The sequence below is a fragment of the Arvicola amphibius genome, chromosome 9 (genome assembly GCF_903992535.2).
Source record: "Arvicola amphibius chromosome 9, mArvAmp1.2, whole genome shotgun sequence".
NCBI classification, from domain to species: domain Eukaryota; kingdom Metazoa; phylum Chordata; class Mammalia; order Rodentia; family Cricetidae; genus Arvicola; species Arvicola amphibius.
Genome location: NC_052055.2, coordinates 107,013,310 through 107,034,162, shown reverse-complemented (window position 1 = coordinate 107,034,162; position 20,853 = coordinate 107,013,310).

Below are 20,853 nucleotides of genomic sequence, written 5' to 3'. Positions count from 1 at the left end.
TCCAAGACTTAAGTGGGATCTCAGAAGATAAGCATGTTTAATGTCAGTGTTATTTTAGGACATCTTTGTTTGCAGTTTGACATCCAACAGATACAAAAAGGAGAGGGAAGAAACAGATATTGAGAACAGCCAATGCGTGGTGGGATTCGATTAAGTCGTGTCAGCTCAGGAAACAATGATTGTTATGCAGAAATAACAGAAAGCTGTAGAACTATAGGATCCTTTGCGAAATTTCTAGGATGGAAGTTAAGTTTTTAAAGAATACATGGGTAATTAAAATTCTGAAAGCATCCTGCTGCATGTTTAAGAGGAAAACGCTGACATTTTGTGATTTGTCACATTTGACAAATTTAGATTGAGAAATGTATGGTAAGATGACATCTAGTCACGATCTATAAGTTCATTGGGCTAAATATTCAACCATGACTCTGGAATCATCTAAACTAAGGAACAGATCTAGAGACAACCCAAAGAATTATGTAATACCATCCACCTGAAGTGTGTTCCAAGGGACTGAGAATCTAAAATAATTTTTAAATATGCTTGCTAATATTTTTAAAGAAATGACTTTGATATGACAAATTAAACCATGAATTTCATCCTTCACTCTCATTTTGACTGAAGCAAAGACCCTAATATTTTTACCACCAAGTATTCACTTTACCTATTCTATCTATGTGCAATCTGTAGATTTCATGTCTCATAACCAATGCCAGGGGGAGAATGAAAACTTCAGATATTTAAGTAAATCTTATCTGGGTAGCTTTTGCATTTTATGGACATGTTTCTTTTGTATTGTAACACTTCCCACCCACAAACCCTCACTGTTTTCATATTACTCACTCTTTTATTTATCTTCACAATCTAATTCTCTTCGATACCATCATTCATTTATTCTGTTGTTATAGTAGCTACCCTTCAGTAAGTTTGTTTCCTCTAACTTCTATATGTAAATATAAGAGTAAAACAAACATGGATTTCATGCAAGGTCTAGACCATGTTAATTATGCACCTTGTTATTTCATTTCTGAAGCATAATTTATAGTTGATGATACTAATTTTCATTGTGAATGAAGTAGTTTCTACAATCCCTTTCTAATTTATTGGTGCACCTTATGGAACTAGAAAAGAACTGGAGAGACAATCCAATTGTTAAAATCTTGTATCATAAGCATAAGGCCTGGATTTAATCCCAAGAATTAATTTTAATAAATCAGTCATAATGTTAATGTGTACTACCAGATTGGTATGGGGATTGAGGGGAAACATGGTGACCCTGGGGCTCACTGAAAAGCCATTCTAACCTTCTTGACAAACTCCAGGTGACTGAGACTTCCATGATACTTTCTGGCAGACACACACACACACACACACACACACAGAGAGAGAGAGAGGGGGGGGGGGTATATACACTTACATTCACAAATCCAAAATAAATTAGAAAAGCTTTAGGTGAATCAAAAAGCAAAACTTGCAATGATAAACAGATGTCAAAACAATAGGAAAAAAAACAAACACTAGCGATAAAAGAATAAACACATTAAAATGTTAAAGGAAAAAATAGACATAGTACAGTAAAAGAGTGGAATCTAAAAAGAGACTCACCACACAATCATAGTCACTTATTTGTCAAAAACAGATAAATGAATCAAGAATATTATTTTGCTCATTTGAGAACTGTCTTTCTGCAGTAGGTGGCAATTAGCACAGAGACACCCGACTGATGAGGATGCAGGACAAACTGGACTTAAGAACACAAAATTGGGTGAGTAGGAAAGTGGGTAGACATGTGGAGAGTTGAAGGATGGGGGGAATATGATCAAAATATGTTGTATGAAATTTTCAAAGAATCAATAAAAGTAAGAATTATCATATGCACTGTGTTGGAACAGATAAATATTTTAAAATGACTTGGCTAGGATGAAGATCGCTAATCTCACAACTGATGAATAAGAAGAGAGAACCAATGGGGAAAATAAATTATATCTTATATCTTACTTTTTGGCCAGAGAATCAAAAATACATAAACCGCTTTCAAAACTCAATATGCTGCAAGAAGTCAAGAATTCAATTGAAACCTTCACAAAATTACCACAACCGATGAAATATGCAGATGGTAAATAATAAACATGAAAATATACTGGGCCTCAACAGTCACGAAAAATTACAACTTAAGCCAGCAATAATATCCCATTATAGATGAACAGGATAATGTGTCACTGATCCAGCACTCCATCTGAGAACCAATCTTAACTTCTTTTATCCAAATAAAATAAACGTTCAGTTTAGCAAGCTATTCTTCATAACACAACATCCATGAGATGGACAGGGTATATTTCTTTCTGTAGACTTCTTTCCTTTTGTCGTATTCCCCTTGTCGATATTTCATGTGGAGACCGTAATGAAAGTGTAAGTAATTAGCTATCATCATAGAGCATTTGTTTCTCCATGTGAGGTGTATGAGCTATTTTAAATGCAAGCAGTAGCAAAATGGTATTCTATTTAAATGTTCTAATCAGAGAGTTGTTGCTGCTGACTGCTACAGAAGAAAATACTTCATAAACAGAGAGAGAGAGAGAAAAAAAACATCTATTAATTAGAGGTGCTACATTGACCAAAGCGTGAAAACAGAACTGGATTTTTATTTTTAAAACTGGGCTATGAGAAAAAGCATCACTTTTAATTATGCTGGGAAAAATGACTATTTTGCCATGCACTCCATGTCATTCCAATTAACCGGTGTAGACCCCGTTAAGAGAATAATCCTAGTACTAGCAAGTTCAAGCTCATCCTCAACTACATAGGGACTTGAGGTAAGCCTGGGCCACATGAAACTGTCTCTAAAATCCAAATCAAACAGAAAAAAAAATTAAATAAACCTTACCTACAACGTTAGAGTGATGATTATAAAATTATTTTACACTAAAACTTTTGTAATAAAACAGAACGGGTTGAAATTTATTCATTATTAAATTTATTCAAAGTGGGGTTCTCGATGTAGCTTAATTGGTAGAACATTTGATTGGCATGCACATCCCTGTATTCAATCTCAAGGCTACAGAACAAAGACCAATAATAAAAATTATCCAAAAAATTTAGGCAAATAAAGATTAAATACGGAGGCAAAGATTGTCATCATCTCAACTATATAGAGTAAGAGCTAATATTTTCTCACCACATATACTAGGTACTTTCAATACATCATCTCATTTAGTTCCCAAAGTAGTTGTTCAAGACAATGAATGTCGTTTTCTTGTTTAAAGAAGGAAATTACTAGGGCTTAGAGGTAAAACCTTACACAGATACATTCAAGACCAATCAAATGTGCTTAGTTGCTAATGAAGCTACTTTCTCAGTGAGGACTCTGACAGTCTATGCTTGGCAACCCAACATTCTAACAGTTTGCCGGGCACGTGTATACCCATATTTCACAAACCACCGTCTTCCTGTGTATATGCAATTAGTTTTCACTGGCTTACACAGTCTACCTCAACATATTTTTTTTCATAATTTAGGAGGGATATGTTCGAGTTGCTCTGGTGGAGCCCTATGAGAAATAGCAACTTGTGGGAGAAAGGAGTTTATTTCAGCTCACAGTTACAGGTTACAGTTTAACACTCCAGAAGAGTTACAGCAGCAGGAACATAAGGCAATGAGTCATAGTTAGAGTCAACAGTAGAGAGGAATGAATAAATGTGTGCATGCTTATGGCTCAGCTTGCTTTCTCCATTCAGAACCCAAAACCAGGTAACGGTTGCATCCATTCTTAGATCTGGTGTTTCCCTATCAGTTAAGGCAACTAACACAATGCCCTCAAGCCTGTCCAAGAGCCAAACAGATCTAGACAATCCCTCTTGAAGACTCTTTCCAGGTGATTTTAGATTTGGTCAAGTTAAAAGTATACCATAGTATATAATATATTTATCCAGAAACATATATTGCTAATTGTTGCATGTAATGTAAAATGCATGGACTCACTGCTGACTGTAAGATAAACATATTTTAGAGCACTGAGCCACTAAGTAAGTGACAAGAAGCATTTCAAAATGTCTAGTAAGTTCTCAGAAGTTAATCTGCTTTAGCCTAACATTTCATTTATTCATATCAGTCAATAAGACATCAACTATTTTCCATTCAGGGAATTAGAATTGATGTTTGGACTCCAGAAACAAGTCTTGGCTCTGGATGATGCTTTAAATATAACTGCTGGGGCTATCCTGGTAAAGGCAAGGGACATCAGCAGAGCTTGTGGGTGTTGCCTAGACAATTCCCACAGCGCTAGTGTGAAAAGGTCAGAGAGTCTGGATCATATGCTAATTTATCTCTTCATGCATATCTTCCAGAAAAGATCTGAGTGTTAGAATGCTTTGAACTGAATATTTATAATGTTCTTATACTGGGAGTAGCATAGGGTCTTATTAATCTATGTCCATAAAGTAGTGAGGTTCAATTGTCATTTTCAATTTGTGCTCAATTTTTCTCATGATGTGATCCAAGAAACCTTTTCAGTTGGTGAGTCATAAAGCAGAATTTAATTCCTTTGAAAGTTTATACAGATGAATACCAACCTACTGCTTGACACAAATGACATGTTCAGAAATAAGATGCATGACTTGGAAACGTGACTGCATGGGATTCAGTCCCGTTGTCCCTGCATGGGCCTAGGGGGTGGGGAGGGTCAAATGCTTCAGGGAGAAGTCAGCTCTTACATGTGAGAGAGGGAAGTAGAGACAGGGTTGTGGAATCAAGAGAAATGACAGCAAAGGAAAATAATTCTTCTATGATGCTGGGTCTCACAAGCTATGTCTTTGAGCCTAGGCTTCTTGTCTATAAATCTGGAAAAGCAAACAGCAATGACTAAAGGAGACAGTATGGATGGATTCTTACTGTAGAACAAAATCACAGATGGGGCTGGCAAGATGGCTCCTTACCTGCACTTGATTCCTGTGTCCCACAATGTGAAAGGAAAGAATCGACTTCTGAAAGTTGTCCTCTGACATCCATAAGCACACCATAGCACACATGCCATTCCCAACAATCTAGGCTCAGTTATTCAGCCTGATACCTGTTGGGAGCAGTGAGCCCCCAGATCCTGAATTTCTTGTAATCGCCTGATCTGAGTGCCTCCAGCTGCTCTGAGCACGAGACCTTCAGGAGTTCCTGATGGCAGGAGAGTGGTTTCTGGTGGGTTTGGCTGGGGCGTGGCTATCTCTATATAACTGCCCCCGAACACAATAAAGGAGGCATTCTTGGGAAATTCAAAGATGACCTGTGTCGCTGTCTATCTGTCTGTGTGTGTCTGTGTATTTTAACCTCCAGCCCCCTTGCCCAAGCTCGGTAACTGGGTAAAAGAGCATCGAATGCAGACACGGGGGCGCTGTGCGTGGCAGATACCAATCAGAAGGATAAGTATCCTGAAAAAGAGAAATGACATTCAATTTGTACATATCAGCAAGAGAACCAGAGAGGCTGCGTGTGACTCAAGTCAGTTTTAGGGCTGGTGACGTGAAGTATACATCGAGATAGGTGAGTGCAGTCCTAGTTGAGCAGTATGATAAATGTATAGTCTTGGGCATCATAGACCCATCATTTTCTCAACTCCTGTTTGTCTTACAAGGTGTTCTGAAAAGTCCTCTGCAATCTGAAACCTACTTTTGGAGACAAGACCTGGCCTTTTCCTTCTAACAACTTGAGTGTTTTGAAGAAATTCCAGGGGAATTTCGTTGGGGAAAACTGCTTCATAGCCTGTTAGACAAAAAGATACAGATGACTCTACAATGTCTTCATTTCTGCCAGTGTGTGTCTATCTTTAAAATAGCTTCTCATTGGTACCTTTTATCGGTGAGGCATTTTCACCTTGCTTCCTCTGCATCCCGGTGACGACTGCAGACTGAATCTTTCTTCTGCCCAAGATTCTCCTGCTTGGTCACCCCACCTATACTGGCAATCAGAATTTTATTAAACCAGTACAACTGACAAGCATTTAAAGGTTTAAGACCATTGTTCCACAGCACTTACCTGAAGGTTTCTAAGAAGCTGAGTGCCTTACTCCAAGTAGCAAAGTATTTTTGTGTTGTAAGTTCAGTTAGCAAATCCATGTGACCTCTACATTGGTTTTTTTTTTTTTTTTTTTTTTTTTTTTTTTTTTTTTTTTTTTTTTTTTTTTTCGAGACAGGGTTTCTCTGCAGCTTTAGAGCCTGTCCTGGAGCTAGCTCTTGTAGACCAGGCTGGTCTCGAACTCACAGAGATCCGCCTGCCTCTGCCTCCCGAGTGCTGGGATTAAAGGCATGCGCCACCACCGCCCGGCATTACATTGGTATATTTTTGTTTAATGCATATGTATATGTATGAATATGTGTATCTGTTTGTGTGAGTACATGTGTGTATGTGTGTGTATGAGAGAGAGAGAGAGATGAGAGACAGACATAAAGAGACAAAGAAAGGGACAGACGGAGTGGTAAGGAGAAAGTTAAGGCCCAATTTTGGGTATTATTTCTTAGGAGCTGTCAGTCTTGTTTTTGAGATGAGTTTCTTACTAGAACCTGGAGTTCACTTGTTAAACAAAGCTGGCTGAATAGCAAGCCTAAAGGGTCTATCTCTCTCCACCAGAATTCTAAGGATATCACCACATCCATCCACTTTTGTCTTATGTGAATTTCGGGGTTCAAACTCCAGTCCTTATGTTTGTAAGGCAAGCACTTTACTAGCCAAGTCCTGGGGGATATTTTCTTGCTAGTTTACCCACCTTGGGCATCTTTACTGCTACACCACCAAGGCAGAAACCAATTGAGACGTAGTTCCAGTCTCTCTGTCCTCTGAGAGAAGTGGCAAATTGTCTACTTGCCCAGTCTGGATTTGCCAATGTAATCTCTGCATTGTATGTATTGTAATTCAGCCTAATTCCATTGAGAAAACCCTCTGATATTCATACAATATCTGGAACATAAGTCGTAAATAGCTAAAAACAAGCTGAGAAAGAAAAGACAAAGAGACAGACAGACAGACAGACAGACAGACAGACAGACACACATACACACACACACACACGGTTGTCTTTTTCATTGGTATTTTGAGATATTACACAATGTATTTTGACCATATTCACTCTTCTCCTAACACCAACCAGATCAGACCCCTTTCTACCATGTGTTGGTGTGGGACAATGGTCTGTATTCTGTCAATTACATTTTAAATAAATGCTGAATGGCCAGTAGCCAGGCAGGAAGTATAGGTGGGACAACCAGACAAGAAGTAGAGGTGGGACAATGAGAACAGGAGAATTCTGGGAAGAAGGAAGCCCCTTCCTCTGCAGTCCTGACCCAGCCACAGACTAACATAGACAAGAATAATGGGCTAATATAAGTTATAAGAGTTAATAAGAAGTTTGACTTAGTAGGCCAATTAGTTTATAACTAATGTAGACCTCTGTGTGATTTTTTGGGACTTAATGGCTGCAGGACCAGGCAGGACAGAAAACTCAGTCAACCAGGTGTGATAGCATGCACTTTACCAGCACAAACTTAAGACACATTAACACCCCGGCACCGAGAAGGGTGATAGATGTGACAACCCACCACCCATCTGAGGAATCAATAGCATTTGATACCTGATGTGAGATGGAGTCATTTCTCCTTGAAAGTGTGGATAAGGAACAGCAGAAACGAGGCTTGATAGTTTTTTTTGTGGTTTTTAAGGGGGACACAAAGTTGGAAGTTTTCATAAACTCGTCATCCTTCAGTTGTCATTTCAAACCCTTCAATCTGATCCTGAGATCTTTTCAATTTATAATCCACTTCGCCTAGCACCTTGCATAGTTAAGAACGTACCACACATTTGGCACATATATATGCTTTAATCTCTAATGAGTCTGCCTCTACTCTTGTCAGTTTTTAATTGCAACAAAGAATGGCTACAACCCAGCCAACAGGCCCCGAGATTTGACTTGAAGATGGGGATGCAAACAAATCCTGATTGCGTTTTGGCAAGTTGAGGGTGATTGTCCTCAAGAGTTCCTTCCAGTCCCTTTTGTTTAAATGAGGTCTAGCAAAATCTTTGCTGGGAATTTCCCTAGTGCCAGCTTTCTTGCTAGTCCCATAATGGCTCCTTCAATCAAGATATCTTTTTTTCTTGCTCTCCCTCTCCTTTTCCCACCTCAACCATCCCATTTCCTCATATTCTCCCCCCTTTATTTTCTCTTCTCCTCCTCCCCATCTGCCCTCCCCCCATTTTCCCCTCACCCCCATGCTCTCAGGAGATCATGCTTATTTCCCCTTCCCAGGGGTATTCTTGTATGCTTCTTTTAGCATTCTCTTTGTTACGTAGCTTCTCTGGGGTCGTGGACTATAGGTTGGTTATCCTTTGCTTTATGTCTAATATCCAGGTATTAGTGAGTACATACTGTGTTTTTCTTTCTGGGTCTGGGTTACCTCACTCAGCTTGGTTTTATCTAGTCCCATCCATTTGCATGCAAATTTCATGATGCCATTGTTTTTTTACTGCCAAGTAGTACTCCATTGTGCAAATGTACCACATTTTCTGACCCCAGCTAAGACCCTAAGTGATAGTGGAGAGCGTGCCTGATCTGGCCTTCCCCTGTAATCAGAGTGATGACTACCTTAATTGTCACCATAGAACCTTCATCCGGCAACTGATGGAAGCAGATACAGAAATCCACACCTAAGCACTAGGCCAAGCTTCTGGGGGCCAGTTGAAGAGAGGGAGGAGCAATAATATGAACAAAGGAGTCAAGACCATGATGGAAATATCATTAGAAACAGCTGAACTGAGCTAGTAGGCGCTTACTTACTCTGGATTGACAGCAAGGGAAACTGAATAGGACTAAACTAGGCCCTCAGAATATGGTGACAATTGTATGACTAGGGCAGTGTGTGACGCCACTGGCAGTGGGACCAGGATTCATCCCTACTGCTTAAACTATTGTTTTGGAGCCCATTCTCTTTGGAGGGATATCTTGCTCAGCCTAGATATAGAAGAGATGGCCTTGGTCCTGCCTCAAAGCAAAGTGCTGGACTTTGTTGACTCCCCATGGGAAGCTTTACCCTCTCTGAGGAGTGGATGGGGAATTGGAGGTGGGGGAAAGGTGCAGGGAGCAAGAGGATGGAGGGAATGGGAACTGGGATAGGTGTGTGAAATGAGAAAGAATTTTTTTAATTAATTAACTGAAAACCTTTGCTGTTGTGGCTTATCCATTCACTTCGTTCCTGCAAATGGCTCTCTGGGACCCCCTCATTTACAGTGATAATAGCAGAGGAAGCTAATTATCACTTATCAGGAGAAAGTAGGAACCAGTAAGCATTAACCACTACTTTAACACACCTGGGAAAGAATCCTATGTTCAAGAAAGGTGACTTTTAATTCCTCTTATTTTTTAATATAACATCTTGGGTAAAATTCTTGACAACACTATTGGGAGACAAATAACCTCTGTAATTAAAAGCATACTCATTTGCATAAAGCTTTTGCAGGAAAAAAAGAAACTGATAGGAAGAATATTAGAAACATTTTGAATTCAGCAGGAAAACTTGGTGAGTTTATTTTCCATGTTGAATCTTGGTCTTTCTATTTTCTGAATAAACAAAAGAACGGTAGTATGGACGGGTGTTTTGATGAAGAGAAAAATTGCATATTTTGCCTGACTTTCATTATGGCTATATGAAAGTTTCTGGAAGCATAGGATGCTGTAATATAACAAAACAACAAGGACAATAAGCAATGAAGGGATGATTTTATACTCCTGGGAGGCATGAAACCAAACAGATTCAATAATAACTTTGTCTTTCTTTATGATAATCTGTTTTAGACTTACAATGAATTAATTGAACTGTGTTAATGGGAAAAGTAAGTACACATTTTCCAAGCAAGTAGCTCTCAGAAATGGTACTGTATTCTTTTTAAAGTGGAGTTATATTACAGGCAAATAATTATTATAGCTGTCCATCTGTCACCTCAAGGTTTTTCTTTTTCACGATGAAACCTCTCAGCCTAAAAGCAGGATGAATAGTTGTAACTTCTCCATTAATAAAGGGAGATTAACTGCTGGACTCAGGATTCTGCTCCAGGACTCGTATGTGCAGGTGCACTGATCTTTCGGGTCTAAGAATGTCTGTGAATAAGCACCAGGACCTAACTGAAGGGCAAAGAGCAGCAGCGAGGGCACACACAAATCTTTTCCCAGCATGCAATGGAGCAAGTCTTCCATTCAGCCTAATGATCTCATCCAAAAAAGGCTACTAATGCAGTGGCAGTGTCCAGAGGCTTGGAAGAGTTCACTGTCTGCCAGGAATAAAGTAAATAGTGACAGGGACAGGAAAATCAAGGTCGCGTCTATCAGTCATTTCTATGACTTTCTCTCCTCCATTTCTTTGAAAAGTATCAAGTACAGAGGAGAAAGGCTTATGGTTGTGGTAGTTTGAATGTAATAAGTCCCTATAAGATCATAGGGAGATGTGGCTTTGTCATAGTGAGTGTGGCCTTCTTGGAGGAAGTGTCACTGTGGGGGTGGGGTTTGAGGTCCCATGTATGCTCAAGCAACACCTGGTGTCTCAGATTACTTCCTGCTGCCTGTGGGTCAAAATGTAGGACTCTCGGCTCCTTTTCCAGCACCATGTCTGTCTGCGTGCTACCATGTCCTACCATGATGATAATTGATAACTAAGCTTCTGAAATTGTAAGCCACCCCAATTGGAGTTTTTCCTTGATAAGAGCTTTTGTGGTCATGCTATCTCTTGACAGCACTAAAAAGACAACAGTGCATTTGTGATTCTTCTCTCTCCTTTGACCAAACACGTGAGAATAAGAATTTAAAGGAAGAGCAGTTTACTTTGTCTAGTGTTTGATGCAGAAGTCCACCATGGTGAAAAAGCCAAGGTGAAGGGAATGCTTGTCACTTTTCAAGGCAGGGGCATGAAGTTGCAGTAGCACATTTCAGTATATAAGGCATTAGAGAGAGAATATATGCACTCTGGATTTCTCCTTTTCCTTTTTTTCAATAACAGAGATTTTGTCATTTTTCATTCAAAGGAAGTTTCTCTTTACCTATTACACTGTAAATCATTGTATTTGATAGAGAGAGGGACATTAGCATTAAATTGCACACTAATGTAAAAAGTAAGATTTATGAATGCAATAATATGGTTTTATATTCCATACTCATAATTATCACAGTCTTCACTGTATATGGAAAAGAAAATACCATTGAGTTATTAGAATTATTCTTTAGACGACTGTTTCAGAAAATGGATATTCATCATTATTAGATTCCTGTTATTACCTTTAAAATACAAATGCAAAATATATATGCAGATTCTACTCATATGTCTACATCAATTATTGTGTTCTGCTTGTGCTCCTCTGTGTCTAGGCTGCATGCAGAACAGTATATAGATAGCATCTAGTTTGTAACTGGAATGTCTCCTTATTCGGATATACTATGGTTTTCTGTCTGCACACCAGTGAGAGACCTTGAGACGCTTCCTTGTCTTTGCCTGTATTGAAAATAATGTAACGAATAGCTTTGGCTACCATCATTTTGCATTTTTGCCCATGGACATTAAGGAAAATGTCAGTTTTTATGTATCTTTACTTTTTCTTATCTTTGTTGTTGTTCATTTAAAGGTTTTTATTTTTGCTATAAATTTAGTAATGTATATACCTTATTAATTTTCAGGATTGAAGTCATGTGAAATGTTTTCTTTGTTTAAAAGTAATTTATTCATGTCTTAGTCTACTACTTTTCTTTAACTTTAGACTTCTTACTCTGTGTAAAACTTACCTGTTCTGCCAGGTAAAGAATGAATCTAACTATACATGTTTCCATATGGCTGCTCAGTTGTCCCTAGGACACTTGTTACAACTCCAACTTCTCCTTTCTTAATTTAGTTCTCAAGGTAACTGGGCCTTTCCAAACAATGACAGGTGTTTTTCTCTGTATCTATAGAGAAAGGTTGCTTACAGAAATAATTTGGATACTCTTCCCACCATTACAACTCGCAACTCCAACTGGCTCAAAGATTGCTATGTTTATCCTTATGTCTTACTGAGCTTGTGTGGTACACCAGAGAAAATCTAGAGATGTAACTGCAAAGAGAAGGAGAATTTTGCCAGTGGCGAACAGATGTCAACAGGGACTGGCTCTAAGACACTCTTTTGTTCTCTCATATAAACTATTCCCAAACTCAACATATCATTTAGTCCACTTAGACTCCACCATGATACTGAGCTGCAGAGCCAATTTCATGCTATAGAGAAATTTATATACTCCTACAAACTGGCTTACCCTTCTTTTCTGCCTCTCTACTTTTCATTATCTTTTAAGTCTTTAAGTTGACATTCCCAAATAAATCTTAAGCTATAATATTTGCATAAGATTCTACTCAATTAGACTGAGAAATAATTGTCCAGTTATTAGCAATTAGCAATTATTTTAACTATATCTACAGTGCAAGTTTAAAACTGTCACTGGGACTTTGGGCTTGACTCTGTGGTTCTATGATCCTGTGATCTTCATTCAAGAATTCATACAAGGGTTGGAGATACAGATCAGTAGATTGCTCATCTGGCATGCATAAAGTTCTACGTTTAGATGCCAGCAACACATCTACGCATGATGGCCCACGGCTGTAGTCCAGTGCTCAGTGAGGAGAGACAGTAAAATCAGAAATTTAAGGTTATTCTCACCAATAAAGCAGTCACGTTCCAGCTGGGCTACAGTTGATATGAGACACAAGGAAATCTGTGAATTGTAGAAAATAGGCCGAATTTATTACAAAGCAAGTTAGAAGAAGCATTCGAGAAGCAAAGCTAGAGAGCAGCCAGAGACCACTGACAAGAGCCATATTTTTAGCAAGTCTTATACAATTGTCTAAGGCACTGCTGGATTAGGAAGCTCTCCCAGAGGGACTTTGTCTTCTGCAGGTGATTGGCAGACCTATATAGATTTTCCTTTATTGCAGAGATGAATGGTACATCTTGTTTTTCAGAAAGACTCCTGATGTACTATATTATCTTATGAAGACTAGGGATTCTGAAGCTAAGTATGGATATTTACTCATTGAAAACTGTCTTGTCAGTTCCAAATGTTGCATCTCTTTCCAGTACTACAATTATGACCCAAGATCTGTTATTCTTAACAGGAATTAAAAGCATTTCGATTCTGTTTTGTTATTTTGTCAGCTATTGCTTGTGACAGAGGGGTCCAACCTCAATGTCCTGCAAGTGCAGTAACATCAAACTAGTTACTTATGAAATAACTTATAAAAGTAATTTTTTTCTTAAGAAAGGCTGTCCCTGAAGACCTTAATGATCTTCTTGATGAAGTCTTGGGGTTTTTATTAATTTGTTTGTTATGATCTTATCGATTTCTTCCACCTTCTATTATTTTCCCAGGGAATTTTTGGCCCTTTCTCTAGACAAAACCATTCTTAAGCCACATAAGAAGAGGAAACGGGGGTTGGAGGAGGTCTCTTATACTCATCAAACTACTGCTCTCTGGCCAGTTGCTGCCTTGCTCCTCTGGAGTAAAGGGGCTTTTTCTTGATTCTTCTTCCTGATCTCTCTTTCCTTAGATCACTTGCTTTAGGAAATTTGTAATTAAAATTGTGCTTCTTCCCCTTTGAGATGTATTTTTGTAAAGCATTTTGAAAGCCTTTGTTTTGCAATTCAGGTTTTGCTTAAGTTCCTGGGAGCCAATTTCTTGAAATGTAATGATTTTACAATGTGTAGCTAGCAACTATAGAAGGAAATTCCTATCATCCCACAGAGGATAGGAATGATGCTCCACATTGTAAAATCCTACCTCCCGACAGGACAATAGAATGAAGTTTAATTCTTCTTTGGGTAAAGGCAATTAGTAAACCCTGGTAAATTATGGTCCCTTGCAGTCCAGCTTTCAGAACTCTAGGTCCTTTGTTTTATTGACGCTGAGCACAGACTAAGTTCTGGCCTTGCTTCTCTACTGCAAAACTCCTAAAGAATTTTCTCTGGTCCATTTAACTTTTTCTGAAGAGATTTATCTTTGGCAACAAATTAAGAGAAAGAACTCTAACGAATTTATTTTTAAAAGATCATCCTCTGAAGTAATACGTAATCATTTTATCAGATTATGTGGAAAACTCTTTTTTTTTTTTTTTCCTCATGGTTTATTTTTTTTTATATTTAAAAATTTCCATCTCCTTCCCTCCTCCTCCCCCCTCCTTCTCCCCTTTCTCTCCCCTCCTTCTCCCCCTTCCCTTCCCTCCCCTCCACCCATACCTCCCCTCCCTCCCTCTCAAGGCCAAGGAGCCATCAGGGTTCCCCACTCTATGCTAAGACCTTGAAAGAGAGCTCTACTGTTGGAGGATATAGTTTGCATTTATGTTAATTAAATGAAATTAACCTTGGGTCAGGAGGCTGAGTTAGCAACTAGTTTACAGAATGTGATCCCAGAGCATCAGAGGGTATCTGAAAGAGACAGAGAGACCATTGGAAGTAATAGGGAGTGATTTAGAGTGGCAAATCTATGATTGTCTGTTTTTGTTTTGTTCTTCCTTTTTTGTTTTTGTTGTTAGGAAGAGTGGAAGGATGCCCTCTTTGGAAGACTCCAGCAAGGAGAGAGGTTAGCTAGATGTTACTCAACCTCTCCGAGCTACCAGGATTTTACCACAGCCTTTGAATCTCCGGGCTTCTTTATAAGTTGAACAATAGAGATTTAGTAAATGTTATCATGACAGAGCAGGTGCCGACAAGAAAAGAATTCCTCCCAGGCTGTAGTCTGAGCTGAAAAAGCAAGAGATGAAGGCACAGTCACTGTGTTGAAGATAGAACAATACTCAAGATTAATAAGAATGGAATTAGTGGGTTCTTTAAATTTTGAAGAACTTTTATGTTCTCTCTTTCTCTATTTCTCTCTCTCTCTCTCTCTCTCTCTCTCTCTCTGTGTGTGTGTGTGTGTGTGTGTGTGTGTGTGTGTCTTGGGCTGGATAGTTTTATGTAAGGTTGACACAGTTTAAAGTCATTTGAGAGGTGGGAACCTGAATTGGGAAAATGCTTCCAAAAGATCAAGTTGTAGGCAAGTCTACAGGCATTTTCTTAGTAAGTGATTGACAAGGATGGACTCATCCCAAAGTGGGTGGTGCAAACACTGTACTGGTTGTCCTAGGTTCTGTAGGAAAGTAGGCAGAGCCAGCCATGGAAAGCAAGCCAGGAAGCAGCACTCTTCCATAGCCTCTGTATCAGCTCTTGCCTCTAGGTTCCAATTGACTTGTCTGCCTGATTTTGTTTCCCTCAGTAGACTGTCACTTGGAATACATAAGACAAACAAACCCTTTCTTTCACAAGTTGTTTCTCCTCACAGTACTTTATTACAGCAACAACAACCCTAACTAGGGTGACAGGGTCTTACTCTGTAGTCCAGGCTGAACTGAAAATCACTGATTAAGCCAGGTTGGCCTCAAACTCATAATTCTTCAGCTTCATCCTCCATGGTGCTAGGGCTACAGTCTATTCTGCTACACTCTTGTAGAGCTGACTTGTTTTTTAACTTTGAGATATCTTCAAAAACCATCCTCTTACTGTGTATATCCTACTAAGTTTTTACATAGGTATTATGCATGTTTTATTCAAATAGTATGAATTTCATTATTTTGTTTTATAAATAATGCTTTGCCAATGATTTTCATATATAAATCTATATACTTCTTATCTTATTTTCTATGTATGTATATTTCTTCTCAAGTGAAACTGCTTTTTGAGGCAGAGTCAAAAACAGAAAAATTAAAGGGAGATTGGAAGGAAAAGGAGCCTCTCATTCTGGTTCAGTTTGCAGTTCCTATTGGTTGAGAGTCAAGAAATTTCCATACAACTGATAAAGCCTATATTGTGTTCAGAAAGAATGCTTATTCTTCCTAAAGACATCTCAAATAAGCAAGCAAAAACAATCTTTACTTGTAGCCAGAATGCTTGCTACATGAAGTTTAATTTTATTTGTTTACCAGAACGCTGAGAGTTCCTTTGTGGTTGCCAGGTGACAATGTGGATATTGGGGTCCCCAACTGGGGTTGCTAGTTTCATTTATAAAATAATTTAAGAATGGCATCAAAGAGAATGAATCTCCAGGGTAATTGTATTAGGGTTTAACAGAAAAAAAATACCTCAGGGAAGGCAAGATATAAACATCAGCCTCTTCCTGGAGGAGGAGATTAGACAAAGAAAATGGGAGCCCTGCCATTTGACATAAGCTGGAAGTGACCTTCATGATGAACAAGCAGCCAGATAATCATGGTGGTAGGGAGAAGTCACTCAAAGGAATATTTTATCCCCATTCAGTGTATGAGGAAACTAAATTAAAACAGATAATCTAAATCACTTCTTTCCACACATCCATTAGGAATTATTGAAATTTACTCCTCCATCCATTCGAATTCAAACCTCAATTTTTTTTAACACCAAGGTATTTCATTTTGGCTTTCACAGCTGTTTGATCTAAATACCTGAACATTCAGGCCGTGATAAGACGTATGAAACATAAGAGTAAAATGGACTATAGAGAGGGCTCAGTGGATAAAGGCACTTGACGCCAAGGCAGAGGACCAGAGCTCCATCCTAGGACCCACCTGATGGAGGGAGGCAAGTAATTCCTGAACCTTGTCTCTGACCTCCACATGGATATTTTCCTATGAACATTTTTGAGCAAATGCCATTTTGGCACGATTGAGCATCATTTGGGTACATGCCTAAAAATGGTATTATTGGATCTTGAGGTAGATTGATACCCAGTTTTCTGGAAACTTGCCATATTGATTTCCAACATGGCTGTACAAATTTGCATTCTCACCAGCAATGGAGAAGTGTTCCCCTTTCTCCACATCCTCTCCAGCATAAGCGTTCATCAGTGTTTTCGATCTTCGCCATTCTGTCAGGTGTAAGAAAGTATCTCAGAGGTGTTTTGATTTGCATTTTTCTGATGGCTAAGGATGTTGAAGAATTCTTTAAATTTATTTCAGCCTTTTGAGTTTGTTCTATTGAAAATTCTCTGTTTAGATTAGTACTCCATTTTTTAAATCGGATTATTTGGTATTTTGGTGTTTAGTTTCTTGAGTTCTTTGCTATTTTGGAGATGAGCCCTCTGTCCGATGCAGGGTTGGTGAAGATCTTTTCCCATTTAGTTGGCATGCCATTTTATCTTATTGGCTATGTCCTTTGCTTTCAAAAACTTCTCAGTTTCAGGAGGTTCTATTTATTAATTGTGGCTCTCAGTGTCTGTGCTTACTGGTGTTATATTTAGGAAGTGATCCCCTGTGCCGATGCATTCAAGGATACTTTCCACTTTCTCTTCTATGAGGTTAAGTATGGTTGGATTGATGTTGAGGTGTTTGATCCATTTAGACTTGAGTTTTGGGCATGGCAATAGATATGGATTTATTTGCATTCTTCTACACATTGACTTCCAGTTACACCAGCACTATTTGTTGAATGTGCTTTCTTTTTTCCATTTTCCATTTTTATCTTCTTTGTCATAGGCATGTGGATTAATAACAGGGTCTTTGATTCAATTCCATTGGTCCACCTGTCTGTTTTTATGTCAGTACGAAGCTAATTTCATTATTGTAGTTATGTAATAGAGCTTGAAGTCAGGCATGGTGATGACACTAGAGGTTCCTTTATTATATAAGATTGTTTTGGCTATCCTGTGTTTTTTTTCCATATGAAGTTAAATATTGTTCTTTTGAGGTCTTTGAAGAATTGTGTTGGACTATGACAGGGATTGCATTGAATGTGTAGATTGCTTTTCATAAGATTGTCGTTTTTAGTCTGTTAATCCTACCTATTCAAGAGCATGGAAGATCTTTCTGTTTTCTGATATATTAATCAGTTTCATTCTTCAGAGACTTAAAGTTCTTGTCATACAGGTCTTTCACTTGTTTAGTTAGAGTTACCCCAAGATAATTTATGTTGTTTGTGGATATTATAAAGGGTCATGTTTCTCTGATTTCTTTCTCAGCCCATTTATTATTTGTATATAGGAAAGCTACTGATTTCTTTGAGTTAACCTTGTATACAACCACATTATTGAAGGTGTTTGCTGGCTGCAGGAATTGCCTGGTAGAATTTTTGGTTTCGCTTTTGTATAGTATAATTTTATCTGCTAATAGTAAAAGTTTAATTTCTTCCCTTCCAAGTGTAACCCCTTAATCTCCTTTTGCTTTCCTATTGCTCTAGCTAGAACTTTGAATACTATATTAAATAGATATAAAAAGAGTGGACAGCCTTGTCCTGTTCTTGATTTTAGTGGGATTGCTTTTAGTTTCTCTCCATTTATTTTGATGTTAGCTATTGGCTTGTTGTATATTGCCTTTATTATGTTTAGGCATGTTCATTGTGGCCCTGATTTCTCCAAGACCTTTATCATGAAGAGATGTTGGATGTTGTTGAAGGCTTTTTCAGCATCTAGTGAGATGATCATGTGTTTTTTTTTTTCTTTCAGTTTGTTTATGTGGTGTATTACATTGACAGATTTTCACATGTTGAATCATCCCTGCATCTCTGGGATAAAGTCTACTTCATCATGGTTGATGATTTTTCTGATATGTTCTTGAATTATGTTTCAGCTAGTATTTTATTGAGTATTTTTGCATCAATGTTCATGTGAGAGATTTGTCTGTAATTCTCTTTGTTAGTTGTATCTTTGTTTGCTTTGGTTATTAGGGTAACTGTAGCCTCATAAAATAAGCTCAGTAATATTCCTTCCGTTTTTATTGTGTGGAACAATTTGAGGGGTATTGATATTAGCTATTCTTTAAAATTCTGATAGAATTCTGTGCTGAAACCATATTTTCCTGGGCTTCTTTATTATTTTATTTATTTATTTTGGGTTGGGGAGGCTTTTGATGACTATTTCTATTTCCTTAGGTGTTATCGGTCTATTTAGTTTTTTTTTTTCTGGTCTTGATTTAATTTTGGCATATGGTACTTATATAAGAAATTATCCATTTTCTTTAAGATTTCCAATTTAGTGTTTAGTGGAGTACAAGCTTTTAAAGTATGGCCTGATTATTCTCTGGATTTCCTCGGTGTTTGTTGTCCCCTTTTCATTTTTGATTATTTAATTTGGATATTGTGCTTGAATTTGTAGAGACTATAGGACATTTAAAATTATTTATTATTTCAATATGAGATTTTTAGAGATGAATAAGAAAGGAAATGTGGTGGCTTAATAGTGATATATTTGTGGGTCAAACTGACAAGGTGTCAATTGTACTGACTGGTTTTGTGTGTTAACTTGACACAAACTGGAGTCATCAGAGAGGAAGGAACCTCAGCCGGGGAAATGCCACCATGAGATCCAACTGTAAGGCATTTTCTCAACTAGTGATAGATGGGTAAGGGTCCAATCGGTGGTGGTTGGTACCATCGCTGGGTTGGTAGTCTTGGGCTCTGTAAGAGAGCAGACTGAGCAAGTCAGTAAGCAGCACTCCTCCAAGGATTTTACATTAACTCTTGCCTCCAGGGTCCTGTCCTGATTGATTTCCTGCTCTGATTTCCTCCAGTGATGAACTATGATCTGGAGGTGCAAACTAAAGAAACCCTTTCCTCCTCAACTTCCTTTTTGGTCATGCTCTTTGGTTACAGCAATAGAAACCCTGAAACAAGGACTGTACTTAAATGGCTACATTTAATCATGCCATTGTATTAATAAGGAAAATGGAGAATTCAATTGTGAATGATTAGAATCATGACTTTGTATACTTTAAGCAAAGTGGCATGTTATTAGAGAATATATATGAATCATTTGATGAAAGCTCTGCCTCAGATATGCTTTGAAACACCAAGAAGGGCTTATGTGGCCATATCTTGTTTCATTTCTATATGTTTCTATGCATTTTCTTTAGTAGATGCTAAGCTTCATTATTTTATCAGGGTATATGGAGTAAAATAACTAATAAAAATTAAATATATTACAGAAATAAAATTACCAAAATGGCTTATGTAATAGGGATAGGTAAGTTCAAAAATGGCCTTCTATACACCAGAGAAGATGAGAACCCAATAGCTGCTCAGTCTGCAGAACAGGTGCCTCAACAGTTCTGATTTGGAAGTGAAGGCCTAGAACATTTCTGTAGAGTCCTTATTTTATAACACATGCTGAAAGCCAAAGAAACTGCATTTTAAGATCAGAAAAAGATGACAGCAAGAACAGTAACAATGGGGATGCTGTGGTGGTTAGGATGCAAATGGCCCTCATAGGCTCATATGTTCAAATTTGGCCTTCAGTTTGTGGAATCATTTGGGAGGGAATAGGAGGTGCGGCCTTGTTGGAGGAACAATGTCACTAGGGGTGGACTCTGAGGTTTCAATACTCGAACTTGTTAGATCCTTCTCTGTGTCTCATGCTCGTGGTAATCGCCTAGCTATTGTTGTAGTACCATGCTCACCAGCCTGCTGCCATGCTCCGGGCCATGATGGTCATGGACTCTAACTAATCCTCAGAAATTATAAGTTCTAATAAACCCTTCTTTCTATATGCTGCTTTGGTCATGGTGTCTGCATAGTAAGAGTAAGTAACTAAGACAGATACCCCTGCTTATCAGCAAGAAGTGAAGCCAGGCCAGCAGTCAACAGTACTATTTGCTTTGACCCTATTCTTCTTGTTGACTCATCAGAAAGTGTTCTCCATACTGGGGGAAGGTTGTCATCCTTCATTTAATTCTTTCTGAAAATGCTTTCACAGGTCCGCTCATACTCAAGTCTTTTAGTTTATTCTAAGTCATGTCAAGTTGACAGTCAGGACTAACCATCAGAATCCTGGAACATTTCCTCTGTGGAAGAAGTAAGATACTCATTGAATCATAGATATTATAT